Source organism: Sturnus vulgaris, chromosome 2 (assembly GCF_052056855.1).
Source record: "Sturnus vulgaris isolate bStuVul1 chromosome 2, bStuVul1.hap1, whole genome shotgun sequence".
NCBI lineage: Eukaryota > Metazoa > Chordata > Aves > Passeriformes > Sturnidae > Sturnus > Sturnus vulgaris.
The window spans coordinates 109,087,759-109,108,428 of NC_142244.1; the positions used below are offsets into that span (position 1 = coordinate 109,087,759).

The window sequence follows — 20,670 nt, forward strand, 5'->3', positions numbered from 1 at the left end:
AAAAAAAGCTAAAAAAATTCAAAATCAAAAGATACCTTAATGCTGAACTTCCAAGAGAGTCTAAAATTACTGACAGTTGTGAGTTAAGGAAAAAGACAGTTTAGTGCTTTTCAAACAAATTGATGTGCAATCCTGAAACAGTTCTATATGTCAAATGGCAGGTTGGAGACAGGGAGTTGACTGTAAAATCAACATCTCAGTGCAGTTCCAGTAAATGCTAACAATAATACTTTCAAAAGGTGCACATACATATATGCATGTTCATAGAGAAATTATATATAGACATTTGAAAGATTCCATTGCATGCTTCAAATATCTATTAAAAATAACATCTGATGAAAATTACCTTTAATGCTCTGTAATTAAATACAATACCTAAATGCTTATGTATAGACATCCACAAGGAAATAGACAGAGATACAAATGGATTTACTAATTTTTCTGTTCACATAAAGTTAAAGACTGACAATTATATCAGAGTATTTAAAAGGAAGTCAGAGAATAAAACTGCAGTATTCCATCACCATGCTATTTAACCTGCCAGTGCACAGAAAAAGGAAAAAAAACAATGCAGAGTATTGTAGATGTTCCTCTAACATCCTTTTTCCCAACTCTAAACTCCTGCTTTCCAAGTTTTTTTACTAAAATCTTATGTTTAAGATTTAAAATTATCTTAGCAACTCTTCTGTTTTGTCTTCACTTGAGAAAGCTATTTTTACATATTTTTATGCTCAGGAATACTTGTCTTAATTAATTCGCACATACTTGAGACTAAATAATCAATGACCTAACTGTTTGTTTTCTGAACTTTTATAATGAAGAGGACAAATATCTATCATGAAGAATGCAAAGCACTCCTTCACAAGACCAAAGCAACAGTGCATGAAATTGAACTCAAAAAAAGCCTCCATTCTGTGTGACTTCTTGGCTGACACAATTTAGATATTTATAGCTTTAGGAATATGCCACTGGAAAAGAACTTGAAGCTTTTTCTAGCTAGGAAGGATTAATGAACATGTGCACCTGGTAATTACAGCACTCCATCTTTCTCAAAGCCCTCACATTGCCTCAATGGCAGAAACTGTAATGAAAAACCATTGAAAATATCAATCTGCAATTCCATAAGTCATTTAATTATTAAAATATATAATCTCTTTTCATACTTTCTATGAACTATGCTAACAGTGGTATGCAAAAAATCATACTTTTTGCTTCATGTTATTACCTGGAACACCTCATTTAAAATGAAAAATTCATCTGATATCATCTTGGGGTTTAACTTACTCTAGACTCAGAATGGAAAATGCATGGTAATGACTGTCAAATACTGCAAGAAACAGCAGGATAAAAAACCAAAAAACAAACAACAGCCTGGGGTAACAGCCTGCAATTCTAAGAAGACAAAAATTACACACTAAATTTCAAAAGAAGTTTAGTAGAAATGTTTAAAGATTGGGGAAAACAAACATTCTGTACTCTTTTCCTAAAGAAGGTTTTCAGAGTCATTGTCAGGTGGAAAGTTTTTTAGAAGTAATGCATGCTGTCACAAACATTTGTCTAATATGCATAGCACTAGAAATCTACAGTAGCAGGGGTACTGTTTGTTTGTTAAAACATTACCTGAATTAACTTGAAAAACACTATGCACCTCATGTTCTATTCTGAAATTAAAAAAATACTGAAAAACTTGGAAAATATTACAAAACAAAAGCCACTTTATCATCAGAGTAGTAAACCCCCAAATAGTCTATGAGCATCAATATTCAAATTTTCTCGTGTTAATCTGGCATTTGATATAACAGTAACCTGAAACAGCCAGATACATGAAGGGATGAAGCAGACCACCCAAAAGTAAAAACAACATTACTAATACAGGTTATTTTAAGCAGAAAGCCTCAACTTCTTTTCAAGTGAAATTAAAATTTAAAATACATTTTAGTGAAGTCCTTAGCTATTACAACATTTGAATGAAAGTCAATTATAACCTGAATTCACAGACATCTATATGGTTTTAAAAGTAGTCTTTTAAAAGATATTTAAGCACAGTATGAGATTTGAGCATATAAAAATGGCCCTTTTTTGTTAAAACATACTGTTCCTTGGTAGATTATAGAAAAAGAAAAGGCTCCAATAGAGATAAGTGTGCATGAAATGCTCTCTCAAGAGTATTCCACCAAACTGACTGCAATAAGGGGACTTCAAAAAGCAGCAAGAGAAGAGATGTTCAAAGCACCTTGCAGCTTTGGGCTGCTGGCCTCTACTGCTGTTTTTAATACAGTTAGGTTTAACTTGCGAGCGGATAAATAACTGACAGAGGTATTTTCAGAAAGCTTTGATCACCGCACCGTTTGTCACAAGCTCCAAAGTAGTCACTGCGTTAACACTTAATCTGGGGCTTCTTATTTCAAGTACAAAAGCATCCCCTCCCACCTACAGCTCGCAGACTCCTGCATCAGAACAGGAGACTTAAGATGCAGCCTGCACAGCACTAACACACCACGCTCTCCACCGGCAGATTCCTTCTCCAGCACGCCTATTTTCCCATCCTTACCTTTAAAAGGCTGCCCAGAACCTGCCAAGCTCCCCCAGACGGTTTTAGTTCAGAGCATCCAGCAGTGCATCCGCACAAAGCTTTGCCATTGCGAGTGTGAAGAGGGAGAGCTGCTGGGATGCTGAATGGCACATCAGCCAACTTTGTGTATCCGCGGCTCCCTGAAAAAGCCGGACTGAAATTCCCCGAGCCTGCGGATCGGATTCAGCAGCGCTCAGTAACTCTGAGAGACCAACGATTCAAAAGGGGAAAAAGGGACGAGCAGGAGGGGGAAGGGAGGGGGGGCACGTCTGAAGAGAAAAGAAATCTGTCCGGGATACTAGATAAGTCTTGTCTGTGAAATACAAGCTGCTCTTCAGAGTCCCACAAATCCTTGCAAAACTACTCTCCTGTAATGTTTTCACTGCGCTGTGTACCATCAGTCTAACAGCTGATATTTCAATATGGAATGTGTTAACTATTTACCTAACTAACATATTAGGGGATAACACGAGCATTCCAGCCTTCATGCTAAAATCATAAAAAGAAGGTGAAATATGTGAATAGAACTAATTTTAGTTATCATTGGACTATAATTTTCCTAATTTTCTGCAGACTATTTGTGTACTCATTCAGATTCAACTAACGGTAAAAAAATGTTTTCTTTCTTCCTTGTTATACACAGATATTGAAGTTCACATTTAACAGCCCATCAGTGTAGACTGTTTCAACTGTGCTATTAGCCAGTAGAAAACTGCCTATAACACTAAGTCCCACCTTTACACTTTATGTGCTACTCAATCTAGAGTGAATCAGTTTGCAGAGGTGTTACTGGCACATTACACTTGCTTTAAATATTCTTTACCAGAACAATGCTTATGCTATTGTGATGAATCTGTCTAAAATGAAACATTTTTATCTGTTATAGCTAAAGATATACACATTATATACAATAAAAATGAAACTTTATGTACCTAGGAAGATGGCAAATTTGGCCTTTGTCATTTTAGGAATAACGTTGAATAACATATGGTATATGCTTTATCATACAGTCTTTCTCAGACCATAGTAGTGTACACATTTATTTATGCTTGCTGACAATGAAAATACCATTTTCTAGTGGCTCTAGTCTTTTGGCACTGGCACAGCAATTTGAGGTTAGAAGTAAAACTGCCAGGAAGATAAGAGGCCAGATGTACCATAGAGGTGATGACCTCATTTGGAAAAAAAAAAAAAAAAAGAAGAAGAAAAGTATATATATATATATTTGGCATATAGTTTAAATAACACAGTTTATTTCAAGTAGTACCTTTTTTTAGTGAGGTTGGGTGAGGAGGAACACCTCAATGCCCTCCAAGATCATAGGACCCATTAAAACAAATAAGACAGGTAATAAAGGCCAAGCAGGAGAAAGGTAAAGGACACCAAGGTAAAGGACATGGTTCACAACTATATCTATTGAGTGTAATTTTTTTTTTTTCTCTCTACAAACATTGTATCTGTTTAAATGTTAAGGAGTTCACATTCCAAATTGCATTACCAATTATGAGGCGTTAAATTGGCCTGTATAGGTTTTTCAGCTCCTATTGACCTCATCAAACAGCTGTGATTTCTAAGCAATCAGTCTCTAATGAGTTTAGAAACAATAAAGAGAAGTTAAAATACCAGATGTATTTCATTTATCTGTAAAACAAAAAATAGCTCTCTTAAGATGTACATCTTGAAAACTTTAATATGTACAAAATGTTCCTTGGTTTTGCATTTTTGGCTAATGCATGGAGGAATCATCCTTTAGTAACTGAAAAGGAAAAACAATACTTATGCTCTGCCCGTGTCTTTTTAATATAGTTAGTGCCTTATCAGCCCTCAAACACACTCCTGTGAACAGCTCTATAAAACCACTTAAAATGCTAGAATACCTTAGCTCTCTTTCAATCTTGTCTTGGTTTTATTGTCTTATAATGTAAACATCTGTAACACATTGAAAGTTATATTGCAATTTTTAAAAACCAGGTAAAACTAGCGCACCTAATGAAAGCAACCTCTCAGAGAAAGAGCCAAAATGCACAATGTAGCTATTAATTGCAAGGGAAAAAATGCTATACACCCATCACAAAGTTTACAATAAAGTTTACAATATATCTAGAATATTCTACCTTAAATAAAATTTTTGTCAGTACTTGTTAAGGCTAGTTAAGATCACCAAAATAAATAGATAAATAAATAAGTGACTATATTAAAGACTGAAATACATTAATTGAATGGTAGAATACAGGCTCATTGAAATGGTTATGAACAGAAGATAAATCTTAGCTGCAAATTCAGTGTTTAAAGTATTTAGCATTTAAGGACAGTCAGTCCATCACCTTTCCTGTGCACAAAAGTAATTGAAAGCAGAAGAGCCTTTACAAAAGACATTTTAAATGGTTTATTTGTTTATGTTTGATGACTGTTTAAGTAAGCAGGAAACCAGATAACCTCTCTACAAACAATTCATTATGTAGCTGCTGCAGTACCACAGCACTATTTCAGGAATCATATTGCACACACATTTCATATGCACTTAACAATCCCTTTTGTGTCCTATGCAGAAATATTCCACACACATATTAAATATACAATTGTCGTTCCTTTTGACTGTAGTGTACTAGGACCAAATGTAAAGAAACTTCCTTGCAAAAAGATACAAGAGCTAATCCCAATTTTGATTTACACTACACCCTAAAGTAGTTTTACTTTCCCCCTGACATTTTGCAGCCTTTCAGCAGAGCTAACACATCCCATCTCCCCAATCACAGGTCTTTCAGAAAACCAGAGGACTATACCCAGGAAAACAAAAGTCCCTAAAATGACCCCACTGATTGCAGCTATCAGAGATAAAATGGTTTCTAAGTTATCTAAGCTTGAGTGTGTGGAGAACATACTTTGACTTAGCAAATGAATAGGAACTCAACAGAGACATGTGTCTGTATTTGTCATGAACTCTCCTACAAGAGTCAGAAGGCTGCATATTTAAACAGATGTAGATAATCCACAGCAGATCCCAGATAATACGGAAAACATTTATTCTGAATATGAAAATAAGAACATCAGTGTAGAGGGTCCATATTAAGAGCATTTTGTGGGCAGACAAATCCTGTAAGAGTTTCCTCATTGCTCTTGGATCTAGAACATCTCTGTATGAGTGACCTTGCCCTGATTACTGACACTTATGTTTGTGACCATCCTGGAGATTATATTCTGTACGTGTAAGTCTGCAGTGTGATTTGCGTAACCAAAACCAGGAGAAGTCAGGAAAGCTCTCAGGAAAAAGACTGGTTTAAGTCAAAAGGAGTGAATGTTACTAGATGAGATTCACAGATCTATCAGCTTTCAAATTTTTTGATTCACTGTACTGCTGAGCCTGATATCTTTTGGTCAGACGGGTATTGTAATAGGAATGCAGAAGAAAAAATAATTTCAACAGCATTAAAAGGATTGTATCTCAAAGACAGTGTTCTTTCTTTTTGCAAAAACAGCACAGAAAGGGGCAGTCAGAAGAGGCACTTTATAGACAGGTATTTCATTTGTCTAGGTTATTTCTAGGAGGTATTAAGAATCCACAGGTAAAGGCGACATAGTGGATCTAAAAAGGGCTCTGTTCCATTACCAATTCTCTATTCTTACTGCTAAAATTGCTGCCATTTTGGCTTTAAGCACTCCTGTAATTCCTACACCAAAGACTCTTGAAAACAGAAACTGCATAAGAGATTCAGTCACACCTGAAGCTGGCATAGATTATAGGCTATTGTAGCATGTAGAATAATGGTAACATCACCATTAAGAATTCTACAACCCTCAGGGCTCATGGTATTCTTTATGCTTTTTGAACTTAAGTTTGTGTTTTCTGCTTCCCATGACTGTGAGAGAATTCAGGAGCTAACATTGTTAGGGAAAAAGGCCCTGCTGCTGCAGTACACAATCAAGTACTGCAAGTATTACAAGGACACAACTAAGAATAAAAAAATTAAATTAAGTGCAAAAGAATGAAAAAGATAACCTTCAGTTAGCCCTGAAAAGGTGAACACCCCCTCACAGCACTGGTCCCTGTTCAGCATTGTATAACACATCTGCAGGAGGTAGCGATTCCCCATCCCTCCCTCCCATGTGTGCCAAACAAACTCAGGAGGCAAGCTCCTTTTTATTGGCTTTCTTACAGACTGGTTACCTACTGTGAAGTAGATATTTCCAGTTTCCAGCTATTAGGCAAGAAAAGGTCTAGTTATAATCCATTATAAGCTTTCCTGACAATGCAGGTTTTTCTCAACCTTGAGCAGGAGGTGCTGTAGAGGAGCAGGATTTACTATGAACTCCTGATTTACCCACCTCCAGTCCTGTTTCCATCTTGATAATTTTAAGTGACTTTTGTGAAGAGGAAAGTCAACAGACTAAACCTCAGGCATTGTACACTCCCCTTTAAAACTACATAAATATCTACCAGCTAGATCAAGTCATCCAGATCACCTTAGAGACTTTCTAGATACCATAAAAAAGTGTGCTTAAATAACATGGACTTTTGCTTTGTACCATTTGTGAAGAGCTGTTCCTTGGTTTCGCTATGCTATGTATCCCTAGGTTGGAAGTCCTTGCATAGTAGGTGAGATATTCTGTGGGTGTTCATGAAGTTGAAATAAGTCAAAAGACTCAAAAACTCTCACGGGTTAACTCTCTTGTTGAGTCACTCACTCAAAAGTACAATTTGTTTTGTTGATTTCACCTTTCATTTTCCTTTTTAAATAACAAAGGTTTGAAGTAAGCTGAGTTTTGTTACTGTCAGGGAAAACATCTTAGATTACAGATACCTATTTTTTAAAAAAAGTTATATTAAAAAGAGTATAGAAAGGTATATTAGTATAACCTGCCCATAAAATGTTATTAACGAAGTTCTAAAGGGATAGAGATGTAAGAAATTCCTTAACACTGACAACATCAAAGTTGAACACAGAAAGGAGTAGAAACTGCTCTTTCACCTATAAAAAACCCACTGCCTGTAACTGCTAGGGCACCTGCTGTGCTATCAGCACTGTAGATCTTTCTGCCAATATACTGCCTGCTTCTTCTGATGTGGCTGCCATCCCCTGTCTTCAGCTCCTGGCATCTGTACAGATTACTTCTGGATACAGTAGTGAGTTTATCTCTAAAATTTGCTTTGACTAACACATCTGAAAAATGAAACTGCAATATTGTACAATGCTTTTTCTTTAGAGGCAAATTAATTAATTTGCCAGAAGCCTGTGTATTGGAGTCTTACAGATGCAAAGGGCACAAGGAGCACAGACATGTTCTCTCTGTTGGTATCACCAATACTGATCACCTGCCTTTTTGGCTGAAAAGGTGACTGTTCACCTGACATCTACAAGGGAGGAGGAGTGCACACAGAATTCTCGTACTGCAATTCACATCATCACATCTCAGTCAATTGGATTGGGCCTATCCACACAGGACATCAGATACGAGATTTTATAGATGAATGAATTTTTAGCAAAAGATTTATTAAAATATGGCAATTTTCCACGACAATAATTGCTTTATTCTTATCATTCAACAAACATAAAAAAGCTTCATTTTTTATCTTCAAATTATAAAAAATGTCAATAATTGTTTTGCTGCTTAGTATTTTTAGACCAACTGCCATATATCTTGAAAAAATTATGAGGTGCATTACAGGAAGGTTGTCAGCTACATTAAACACTGTGAATAGTTTCAGTAGCTCTAATATATAAATTTACATATATCATCCTACCACGGAAAAGCTCATTTTAAAACTAATATTTGATTTTGCTCCTTCTTCACATCTTGTGGTTCCATTCAAGATGAAATTTAGCATGAGAAATTGTCCTGTGATGAAAAAGAACATCACTCAAAGTGTGTGCACTAGTTAGAAAGATGAATTTATTCTACTTCAAAGAAATGCATGTTCTATTTAGATTTGTATTTTGTCACACTGGGTTTAGATCTTAAGTATTCATTTCGATTATGCATTATTTCACTGATTTATTCCCTCATTAATTCAATCCTATAGTAATGTGATCAGTTTCAATGGATATATTTAAACTGTTACATACATCTTATCTTTTTGTGCCACACCAAATTCCTCCATCAAAATAGTTAATTAAGGAAGAAAATCAAATTTTTCTTAATCTCACACTAATGCATAATTTTTTTCCTTGAAAAAAATACAACTTAATTATGAAAATGAATCCATGAATTATACGAAGACATGTAAGTAATATTAGAAATGAGCATAGCAAATGAAAAGTTGACACAGTATTCAGGTTTGATTTAATACATCAAAAGTGAAGCAAGAGTGTGTCTAGAGAGCTCACAGGTCATATCAGCCGACAGATATGTAATACCCAAATGAGTGCTGATAAGATGATAAAATGAGATATATCTGTTTTTCTACCTAATGTTTTGTGAAGTCTGTTTGTACGTATTCATTTTGGTGTCTCAGTTACAAAGGTGGTGCAATACAAAACGACTTGAGACCTCCAAATTTTTTCTTCTCAACAAGATTTTTTTTCTGAGACTTAGTGCAGAATCATTTATTCCACTCTTGATTTTCAAAGAATATGAAGGAGTCAAGTTCTCTTATCTCAGTGGAATTGATGATCCCTTAGCCCCTTGCTTCTTGGATGACTTTGAAAATCCTACGTCCTTTCCCTGATTATCAGTCTATTGAAGAGAACATAAAATTTACTTATCTAGGGTATCCAATGTGAAAAATGTGCACACATTGCTGAAAGATGATGGTGACGTGAATATGATCAAAGGGAAACATGGGGTTAGATTCAGGAATAAGGCAGTGATAATTTAACTGCCTTCAGCAGAGGTAAGAGTGATTAAAAAAACCCTGCTTTTTTATTAGTAAAAAAGGAGGGGAAAACAAGGCTTACAGTAAATACAGTGTCATTCAAATTACAGACATTTAAGTCGATGACAAATTCCTTTCTTTTTTCTTTTAAAATTTTTTTTCTTTTTCCTTTTTATCTTTTTTTTTTTTTCTGCCCTCTCTTTCTTCTATTTATTTTCTGACCCACTCACCAACATTGGCAACAAGACAGTAAAAGCAGCTACAGCATCTCCACATTTTCATGAGCAAAAAGGACTATCATGTTCTATTTGTGTCATAGCTGTGGCCAGTGTGACAGGCTGGAATATTACAAGGATAGGTCATCACTGAAAAATGGTATTTTATTTCACAAAAAAACCCCAACAAAACAACAACAACAAAAAAACAAACCTCATACAAAAAAGACAGCCCACATTTAGTAAGTCCTACTTCTGTTCTCAGTCTAAGTAACTTATATATTGATGACAGAGAATTCCATGCATAGCTTATGCAAACTACTTTTTAAACAATTGAAAATATCTATGATTGACAAGACTTAAAGCTACCAATTAAAAACACCCCTAAGACATTTGCTGATGTGTTTACAGTTATTCAATATAGATTTCTAATACTACCATGACCATCAGTTTCTACATTTAGAATCTTTTTTGCCTCCTTCTAATGAAATAAATATCAGGTACATTTTTCTTTTTCTCCAGAAATGGAAATAAAATACACAGTATATTCTAGAAATTTATTAGCAAAGTCATCTAATTGTTTTGTTGTTGTTTGTCTTTATTACTTATCAAAGCTTAGAATTGGGCTTGAGAAGGTATATGTCTAAAAAAACTAAATAAATTCATTGTGCATAGTGTTAATATTATGAAGTTGAATAAAAAATAGCTTCACAATTGAATAAATTAATTGTTGGAGGCTTGAATAGAAGTCATAATCGGGAGAGAATACTGCCACAGTTTGGCTAGATAATACAGTTGCAGATAATAGACAGTTTTATCCATCTTAGGAAAGCTGCAGAAGGATCACTGAGTGTCAAACATAAACTTGACATTGTATCGCTTATACTGTTATGTCAGAAAATGATACATCACAGTTATAAATTAATTAGTGTGAATAAAACCTTATGTCCTATTTGCATTTTGAAAGCAATATTGAAACATTAACTCCTAAATCCTCAAAATACCCTAGAAAGATTGTTAGGTAGAACAGATAATGAAATTGCAATAAAAAGGAGAAAATTAAATTCACATTTATAGAAAAAAAAACTATATAAAAACTGAGTTAGGTTAAATATTTTCCATGTTTCTTGTGTATATGCAGTTCATAAGGATACAATGAAATACTTTTATTAGATCAAAACAGCAAAAGAAGAAACTGGATGGCTATATAAATTCCAAATACTTTGGGACCTGTCATTACTGAAAATAACTTCACAGTCTTTACATGTAGAATTAAAGACATCAATGAAGATGATAAAATTAAACTTAAAATTTTTGTTATGATTCAGTTTAAGATGTCTGTTCTTTTGGACTAAAACATTGCTGTTTCCTACCTTTATGTCTTGGGCAGACTTTTTTTTAATGACAGCTAGTTATTTCATCTAATAAGGGTCAAGAGACATGCCAGAACATACACTAGAAGTATTATCATTTCCCCCCGCCCCCCATCTCCTCCAATTTTAAAGGCACATCTATTTTCTCAATTCTGCCTCCATTTCAGCAGTAGGCTAGGGCTGGTTATATGGTGTCCAGAGCAGCTGTACTCCAAACTTTCCCACAGTCCTACACCCTATAAAGCCAAAAGTCAGTGGTCATCTACTAACTGTTTTAAACTATACAATTGAGGTATTTTTTAACAAAGTAAAAAATAGAAAACTCCATTTTGAAAAATTCAAAAACCTTTACACCCTCTCCAATGCCATGGAAAAACTGACACAGACATCCCTTTTATGCAATGGAACCACCATTTATTCACTCTGCCCAAATAAACTCAGAACTAGCTCCACACTATCAAAACTATCAAGCCAAAAACTGCCAGGCAGTCATTTGGATCATATTACACATTACTTATATTCACAACGTATTTTTTATAATTACAATGTACTTCAAACCTTATTAAATTAATATTTTCAAAATTTGTATGCTATTTTTTATGACTGCACTACACAGTTATTAGAACTTAGCTCTATCATTTAATACCCTTTAGAAGGAAAACTATGAGCAATCTAAAGTCCATGTCAAGTATGTATCACACATAGCCAAGCTTTCATCTGTGCAAGTATCAAAGTGTCATGCTCTCAAGCATAGAGCAGAAGCACCAAGATCTCTGACCTCAGTCCATGCAGTGAGCAGATCTTTTAGACATTTGCAACTTACAGAATGTATCAAACAGCAAGTTTAACAGATTTCCAATCAGGAGGGAAATAGCTGTTTAAATTTGAGTATGTGTAAAAAAAGTGCATTCCTTAAACTGATTATCTTCTCTATTTATTTATTAAATTTTTACTTTTAAATTGCTCATCAGGGCACCTCACATTACATAAATATGACCAGGTTTATAAAAATAGAGTGTTTCTTTCAAAATAACAACAAAGAAAGATAAAGTCTGTTTCTATTCTCAAGTTTGGTTTGGATGAAACACTCACTAGGACTGAGCCAGACATGATTGTTGGGAGACCTTTTCTCCTCAAAACCAGATATTATAAAAAAGGACAGGAAGCATGAAATAAAACAGGTATCAGTGTAAGATGCTGTTGCAGACTATAAAAATAAATACTATAAAAGCACATTTAACATTAGAATTTTAAAAAATTGAAAGAAGGAAAATTATAATACTTGCATTCTGCCTTGTTTCTTCTTACTTCTTGCCTGTCTTTATAGCTTATTCTTGAATCTATTTGACCTGGAGTAAAGATCTCCTGCAGAAAACTTATGAATCATTCATTTAAATGGATAGTTCTCAACAACCAGAAATAATAAAATTTGTTTGCAGACCTCCAGCCTAGGGTCTATGAGCAAAAAAAAAAGAAAATGCATCTTTAGCCATTCAAGTTGAAGCTGGCTTCAACAAGCATAGACCTTTATAGACTAGAGATATCTGAAGAGATAAAGCTCAATAAATTGTATCTAATAATTAGACTGGATTAGGCAAAATATTTATCATCCAATGTCAAAAGGGTCACCTATGATCCTATGGAAGAATCCTTCTGATCTTCAGATAGGAAAACAGCAATTTCCAACTGACAGGATTAATTTAAGAAAGAAGAAATCCTGGACACAAACCCACTTGTAATTCAGTTTGTGCCATGTTATTCAAGTTCTTATATTCCACACCCTTTCTGCAGGTAGTACCAACTGAAGTATGCAGTTTTGCATAGAACCAGAAAATCGCTCCCTCACTGGGAATAGGGAGACTGTGGCCTATGCAACTATTAAAATAATAATAAAAAAAAAAATTAAAAAAAAAGGAAAAATAAACCTAAAAATTTTATATTATAATATTACTCCAATAGTGCAGTGATACTGAAAAAAAAGGGCAAAAAGCAATAGTTTTCTCAGTAGTACCAATTCCCTGAACAAATTCATATAACAATTTTCTATTTTAATTGGAAAAGCAGGAGATTGTACAAATAGACCTTTGTCATTCTGAGTAAGTTTGGCTGAGAAGTAAAACTAGAGTCCAAATTTATTTCTGAGGTTTTATATGCATGCATAATTGTTGAAAATATGTTAGACGACGTTGGTTTTCACAACCATAAAATTTGGGGAAGTGAGAATTTCATACTTGTATTCACTCTATCATGGGCACAATCGGGTTCTGTCAATACTTTTCAAAATAAGACATTTAAAGTGGTAGTCATCATTCTTACTATCAAGTTTCTTGGCAACTGAGCATCTGTGCTTCCATTAAACCCAAGATGCTTCAGGAACTGTATTACACTTTATTCTTTTCTTTGGCTCTCTAAATAGATACCTAATGATAAACATTGTCTGAAGGAAAAGAGAAAAAAGCCTTTTCTTCTTCTTGATTTCCATTAAGGTCAATAATTTACTACTTCTATCACTTCAGGCCTGCCCTATAAGTCTGTTAGAAAATATTGTAACAATCAAGGCTGTGTTAAAAAAAAAAAAAAAAAAAAAAGAAAAAGAAAAACATAATCATCCATCTGTCAAAGTTTAGAATTGATTGAAGATGATAGAATAGAAATACATGAAGACTAGTTTTTGCCATCAGTATTTTTGTCAAAGTCCTGTTTTACCTAGCCCTGATTATTTGACACTCTAACAAAAGACATGGAGACACGCTGACCAAAAATAATATTTCATTTATAGATGGCTACTATGAACAAAAGAATTCCTGAAAATTTTGCAAAAAAAATCCTCCCAAAAGTGCATGACTTATTTTCTTCAAAACAAGTAAACTGGATCCGAGGCTGCAAAGTATCAGACATGGTAGAAATAGGACTTTTCTAGAATAAAGAAAGACAAGATGAAAAAGAAAATCTGACAATGGAGTCACTCAGAGTTCACTTTAGAGATGTGCTTTCTTACCACATCGCTACCACATTTCAAAATCACGCTTTCCTTTCCATTTAGTCTTACTTTTACAAAGGTCTATGGTTTAAAATTAATTTTACTGCATCTCAGCATTATTGTATAACTAGAAAATGTTTTTAAAAAAGATAAAAAATAAATGCAAGGTCCATAGACAAATCCCTAATTTTTGCTTAGAAAAACACACCTGAGTTCTACATTTTATCTTGCGATCTTTTCTTGGTTTCTTACACTGAAAGAGACTATATTTGATAAACTGACCATAATAGTAATTTATGGATGCACATGGATGAGGTGCAATGATAGATGACTGTTCATATTTTACTTGTGATGCCTCACTTCACACCATTTAAATACTTTGATGTCCAGTGGTAGGACACAGAACAAGTCTCTCAAAACTCCAGCCATCCAGTGCAGGATAGATTGTGGAGATCAGATCACTAGATAATTTTCTTCTAGATGGAAATAGCATGTCTTGACATCTCATTTATTAGTGCATATGCAGAAACTTTATAAATGAAGGCCTGAGTGGAAGGAACATACAAAATAAAATAAGAATGCTAAGAGCCTATATATATATACACATATATATTTCCTGTACATGCAATCATATTCACTCAGAAATTTACTATGAAGTAGAGCTTTATGAAGTAGAATGGTACAGTAGATGACAACCAGCAACCAAACATGGAAACAAAAAGTAGGCATGCTGACACATTAGGGCAGCTGCAAAGGACAGCCTAATAATTTTGATGGCTTTTGCCATTGTCCCAAGATTTTTCTGCTTGCAATATCTCAGTTGAACTAACATTTACTTCAACCTCAGCTGCTTTGGGTTTTGTTAGGGAATGCATTTAATTCAAAAAAAAAATTGCCTTTCCTAGGTTTTTCCAGTTATGGGAGATTTTACTTGTTTCTTTCTTGATCTGGACTAAAAATTCCAGGGATGCTATTTTATTGCTACAAGGTGGGGGGAAAGTGCATTCTTAGATGCTTCCTGAAAGGTGCATTGTCCTAACTTTCAGAAATCATCCAATCATGTGCATGATGAGTCACACAAAAATCATAGGAAAAATTAAACATTTGAACATAATATACTGTTATACTTTAAGACGTTATTTCCATATAATCATCATGTTTCTAAACTATCTTAGCCTTTATTTCTGTCCTCTTCCACCATATTTTTTTCTTGGTTTGGTGCCTGGTGATTTTGAGCCACATCTGAGTATGTTCCCTACCCATATTGTACCCATATATTTTGCACAGCTTTTGCTTCCAATAGAGCCTTGTAAAATTTCTTAAAAGAATGATTTATACAAGGCAGAAAAAGTGCTACATTCACATGTAAAAATTATACTACAATATTGTTCTCCCAGGAGTCATAAACAGATCAGAGTCCAGTTTGTGCTATAGAAAAAGAACTATGAACCTCACTGGGACTTTAAATCACAATATGCTGTCTCTGAATTGAAGATCCATTTTCTATCATGTCTCATTGGGCTATCAACAATCTGTTTGTTTATAGAAGTTAATTTTAAACTTTTAGCAGAGAAAAAAAAGAACCTGGAGGTGTTGCCCAGCTTTCAATCAAGCTTGACCTTGTTCCAGAAAAAAAAGTGCATTGTTGTGCAGTGTTTTCAAATTAGTTCCTCAAAAACTGTAGATATTAAATAATTTTTTTCTGTTTCCTAAGAATGTTAGGAAATAAGCTTACAAAACTAGGAATAATTTTATTCTGCACAGTCATCTGTGGACACAGGGAAAAGTGTAAAATAAATTCTCATCTTGTCATAGTTTTCCATCACTGGCTTCAGCTTCAGATCTGAACTGGTAAAGTCACTTAATTGCAAGAGAAAAGCAGAGAAGCCAGTAGAAACTTAATTCTTTGTCACTTATTTTATTTAAACAGAATAACAGTCAAAAATCTAACAAAAATACCACTCACAATGTCACTCAATTTATCAGAGAGGCCATTTAAATGTAACCAATGGGGGAAAAATGATTGAGACAGCATAAAATACAGTAAAGAATCTCTAAGCTCTATGTGTGGTTTTTCGACCTTTGGGTAAGACTTGAATAAAAAAGTTCTCATACTTGAAGAACTAGGCTTAAATCATATAACTGTAATTAAATTTGGACTTTTGTTGACTATAGACAACAGGTTAATAAGATAGGAGAAAATACTACATATTTCTAGATTTTCTCTGAATGTTTTTCTTTTGATTATGACATCTGGACAATTTTTATATACTTAATAGAATATGGCAGCTGATTTCTGACTCACACTACGACTGCAAGCATTGGAGGGCTGGAAATATGGAATGGAGAAGAACAGTTTGCCTCTTCTGACAGAAGGACATTTTGACCAATAATGGTCATTGTTCTGAATTCCTTTAATGATAATGACCATACAATAGGAATAATGTTAGTTCAAATCATGGTAATAGCTGAAGAGGTCCTCTGGAAATAATTCCATGCAGAAAAGGAATATTCTTGAGCTGTGTTATAACCTCATATTCGTCCAAATACAGTATTTTATGCTGAAATATGCATTTTAGTTACTGGTTGCTAAACTTTAATTGGTAGTTATCCTGACCTGTCATTCTTCAAAAAACGGATATATTAGATTTATATATTCAGATATATGTGTGGAAATCACTGGTACATGTCCTCATGTCAGACAGCTGAGATCTAAATTTTTCAATGAAAAAATGAAAGCTGTGAAAGACTGAATTTATTAGAATGAAAGGGTCACTTGCCTTGGCTTTTTTTTTGTTGCAAAAAAACCCATAAAACCTGTATTGCATAGCTCAATGGCTAGCAAAGGACTTCAATTTCAATTTCTAATATTTTGATTTTTTCGTTTTGCTACTTCTTATACTTTCTTTAGGTTCTTTCCTATAAAAACTACATAAATATCAAACTTGCCAGAAGTCAGAAAACAAAAAGATAAAAAAATTTTAGAGATCTTAAAAAACATAGATACTTAAATCCAAAGATCTTAAGAACTGTACAAATAAAACTCAGAAATCCATGTAATAATGGAACAATGATAGATTCAGAAGGAATTGAGTTAACTACAGAAAAGTAAAAATAGTCAAAAATGAGGATAGTAAAAATTTTAGATTTCGTACTTGACATATATTTTAACACTTTAAAATTGGGGGAGGGGGGGTGTTATTTTTAGAAATCTTTAGCAATTTGATGGCAGAATGGGGAAAAAGTTACTTAGACTACTGTTATATTACTTCATCACTTGCTTAATGTGCCTAACTATGATGAAGCTATTATGGAATGGCAGTCCAGTAATACTCACAATAATTACCTCGCCCTGTTTATATAGTTTCTAAATTTGTACTGTCTTCATGAGACCAAGCACAGCTAACACAATTAATTTTTGCCTTCATGATAGACTATCTCTGAGGTCAAGGGTGTTCAACAGATTTTAAGTCAATATTATATAATAGTTGCTGATACTAATTTTAAAAGTTTGCATCCCACTTGAGGTGCTACTGACAGAATTATGAAGCAAAAGACAATGTACCTGATAATGTAATAAACTAGTTTAATTAGGAGTCTAAAATTCCAAACAATTTTGAATAACTCTTTCACTACCACAGAAAATACTGCCAAGACCAAATGGTAAAATGGTCTACATTCTAGTTATTGTGAACAATTCTGTCAGGTCTACAACGCATAATAAGTTATAAGATATATATAAGATATGATATAAGACGTGCTGTAAGTTCCTCTAAAGCTCATTTTGACTTGAAATGCAACTCTGTAAAACTTCCATATGAGAATAGAAATTTCCTAAAATGTTACATTTTAACTGATGCTTTATTTTCTACATCAGTTATTACTTATAAGGACCCTTCAAAGACATTGCAAAAAATTTTACCATATTCTGAGATTTTAGAAGAGAATTTAAAGTTATATGCTAAGCTTCTTCTTATACTATTTCATGTTTGTATGCTGTTATTCTGTTTTTGGAGGACTGTAAATAATTTTAAAACATAAGTTAGAAATATGGAATAATATTATTTGCATACAAACCTTTTACAAATATTCTGGTCAAAAATGAACTTCAGAAAATGGTGCACATCCCATTTGTGTTATAACATAGTTCAAAATATTTTTATGGGATCATACTAAACATAACTTTATTTGCTGTCTTTCCATTAATTGTAGAATTTAAACTCAGCTTATGAATTAACACTAACTTTATTAAGTTTATCTTTTTCTTTTATTTTCTCCTGCTGTCATGTGCTCAATATAATAATTTTTACTGCCAGAGAATCCACACTTTTTTCAGATACCAATATAAGAGTCAAGTAGACTAGGATGTTCTTCAGACTTTGAAAATTAGTCATACAGTCACTGAGATAATTACGATTCATTACAGCAATTTATATTCCTAAATGTGTTATTCTTTCACTCAATCACTTGCAATATTACTGCAAATAATCTAGCCAGATAGTCAGGACAAAATACATTGAAATTCTTAATGTCTCTCTGTCAAAATGCAAGATGAATGCAATATTTCCTAATTAGGAAGATTGGATTAAGAACAAAAAGTTTATTCAAAGATTGTGTTCTGAAACTACACTTAGGTTACACCAAGAGTTATGTTTGAAAACATCATATCTTTAAAATGCATAAAGTCTGTTGAGACCTCTGTAGAAATAAATCAACTAGAAAAAAAATATTAATCTAGTCCAAGCATTAAGTATTATAACTAGATTTGTTACATGAATGAAATAAAAGGAAAATATTTGCTCTTCGAAATAACTTATCTGAGGAAATGAGGGTACACCAATGCTCCTACTTGTTCCTTAATGCTGCTTACAATTCCATCTCATCCAGACTGATGGTTCAGCATCAAAATAACTTTGTTAATTCAAAATTCTTAATGTTGCTCTTTGCTTCTCGAAGTTCACACTGACAGGAATTTGTTTTGTTTTGTTTTTTAAAGTAAACATCGCTTTCATGTTGATATTCTCCAAGATTTACCAGGAAATCTGCTGGAGCCCAAGAGAAGTCAAAATCTGTAAGCAATCTGATTTTAAGTTGCATTTAGAGAAAAAGGAAATCAGCCCTTCATTCTTAAAGAATTTGAAGACTAAAGGGTGGTCTCTAGTGACAGAGAACTATAGTTCTGTTAGCATGAAAAGAGAAAACGAAGCAGCACACGCACCACTACAACTGAAAGTACAGTCTGTCTCTAGGAATAAAGAATGCAAATCCTGCTCAAAGCCTTAAGCACTCCTATAATGAAGAAAAAAAAACAAAACAAAAACAAAACCACCACCAACAACAAAACAAATAAACAACAACAAAAAAAAAAAAAAACCAAACCAAACCAAAACAACAAAAAAAAAAAAAAAAAACCAAAAAAATCAAAAACACCCTATAACAATTCTGAATAAAAAAGAAGTGAAAGCAAGAGAATTGTAGACAGAAGAAAATAAAGAATCAGCCATGCCTGGAGTTCTCATTGTTACACAGACAAAGGAGATAGTAATATTCTTTGAAGGCATACAAAGAAATAGAAAGTTTATGATTCCTCTGTGTTTTTCTCAAATACAGCTGTTGCCTAAATTCTATAACTACAGTACGAGATTTTGTAAAAGATGGACAAAGTCAGGAATGTCAAATCATCTGCAAAATCATTAGTTTTAGCCACACACTAAATAGTATTGGAAAATGTGTTCATTTTTTTGAAAATGTAGCTAAAGAGTGACTATGAATGCATGAAAAAAAAACCAAAACAAAGCAGAACAAAAAAACAAAACCAAACCAACCAACTAAAAAACTCTCAGCACAATAAACTTAATTCCAGTTTTAGCTTTACCATTTAAAAATAAATTGGAATTCTATAACAGAAAAACACAATAACCAAGATGTAGCACCAGTAGCATTTCAAATATTAATGAAGTACAAATATCCATGAAAACCCATTATCTTTCAGTTTAATAAGAAACATTTATCTATTAAAATGAAATATTCAATATATGTAATAGAATTTTCTACTAGACTTTGGGTATTCTAGAGAAACAAACAATATGCTGTGATGGTGCCTTTCTCCTCCATCCCCAGGCCTTCTCTACCATTTCAGGTGCCCCTGAGAGGCTTTTACCAAAACTGCTGAGTGATGAAACACTTGACCAGACCAGCTTGCAGGGTGGAGCATCTCTGACCATACCAGGGGCTCTTGAGTGATACAGGCGGGATCAACAGTGATGCAACAGGAACATCAGCTGCCCGACCAAGGTGGAGAACCATCAGGTATCTCCTGACAGCCTTGAAATATTTCCCACCTGAATCAGCCCACATGGAACGTGGAACTCCATTTTTGCTGGAGTTCTAGAAGAAACTTCCAAATATTTTGGAAATTCGAGTAATAACTGATCTGAGGATGGAAATTTTGCAGATGACTGAAGCCCATCATCTCATCACCCTGTGAACTGTAGTGCTGAGTGAGTCCCTCTGAGCTCTCCTTGAGCACTGTGGGCTGCAGCACCTGTGAGTGGGATGCCTCTTGGAGCTCCAGAACCCTCAACACTCAGAAAACCACTCCTGATGATGAGCCCAGGCTGACACCCCCTCACACACCTCTACTCAACGTGCAGCCCATGCCTGCTCAGAAATGTTAAGGGATTCGACCTGAGTATTTCACTGAAATTGAGGGGAATTGC

At 34.0% G+C, this 20,670-nt stretch overlaps 1 protein-coding gene across 16 annotated transcripts in view; it reads right to left on the minus strand.

Annotated features, from left to right (window-relative positions):
- The window catches only part of DMD (dystrophin), a 1,142,416-nt gene that overhangs the window by 508,088 nt on the left and 613,658 nt on the right, over positions 1-20,670 (minus strand). Inside the window, exon 1 of one of the 16 annotated variants that reach the window (XM_088160364.1) lies at positions 2,552-2,701. The exons of the other annotated variants lie outside the window; for them this stretch is intronic. The gene's annotated coding sequence lies outside the window, so the exon portion shown is untranslated. Of the gene's footprint in view, positions 1-2,551; positions 2,702-20,670 lie in introns of those variants that run through there. 16 annotated transcript variants of the gene reach the window in all.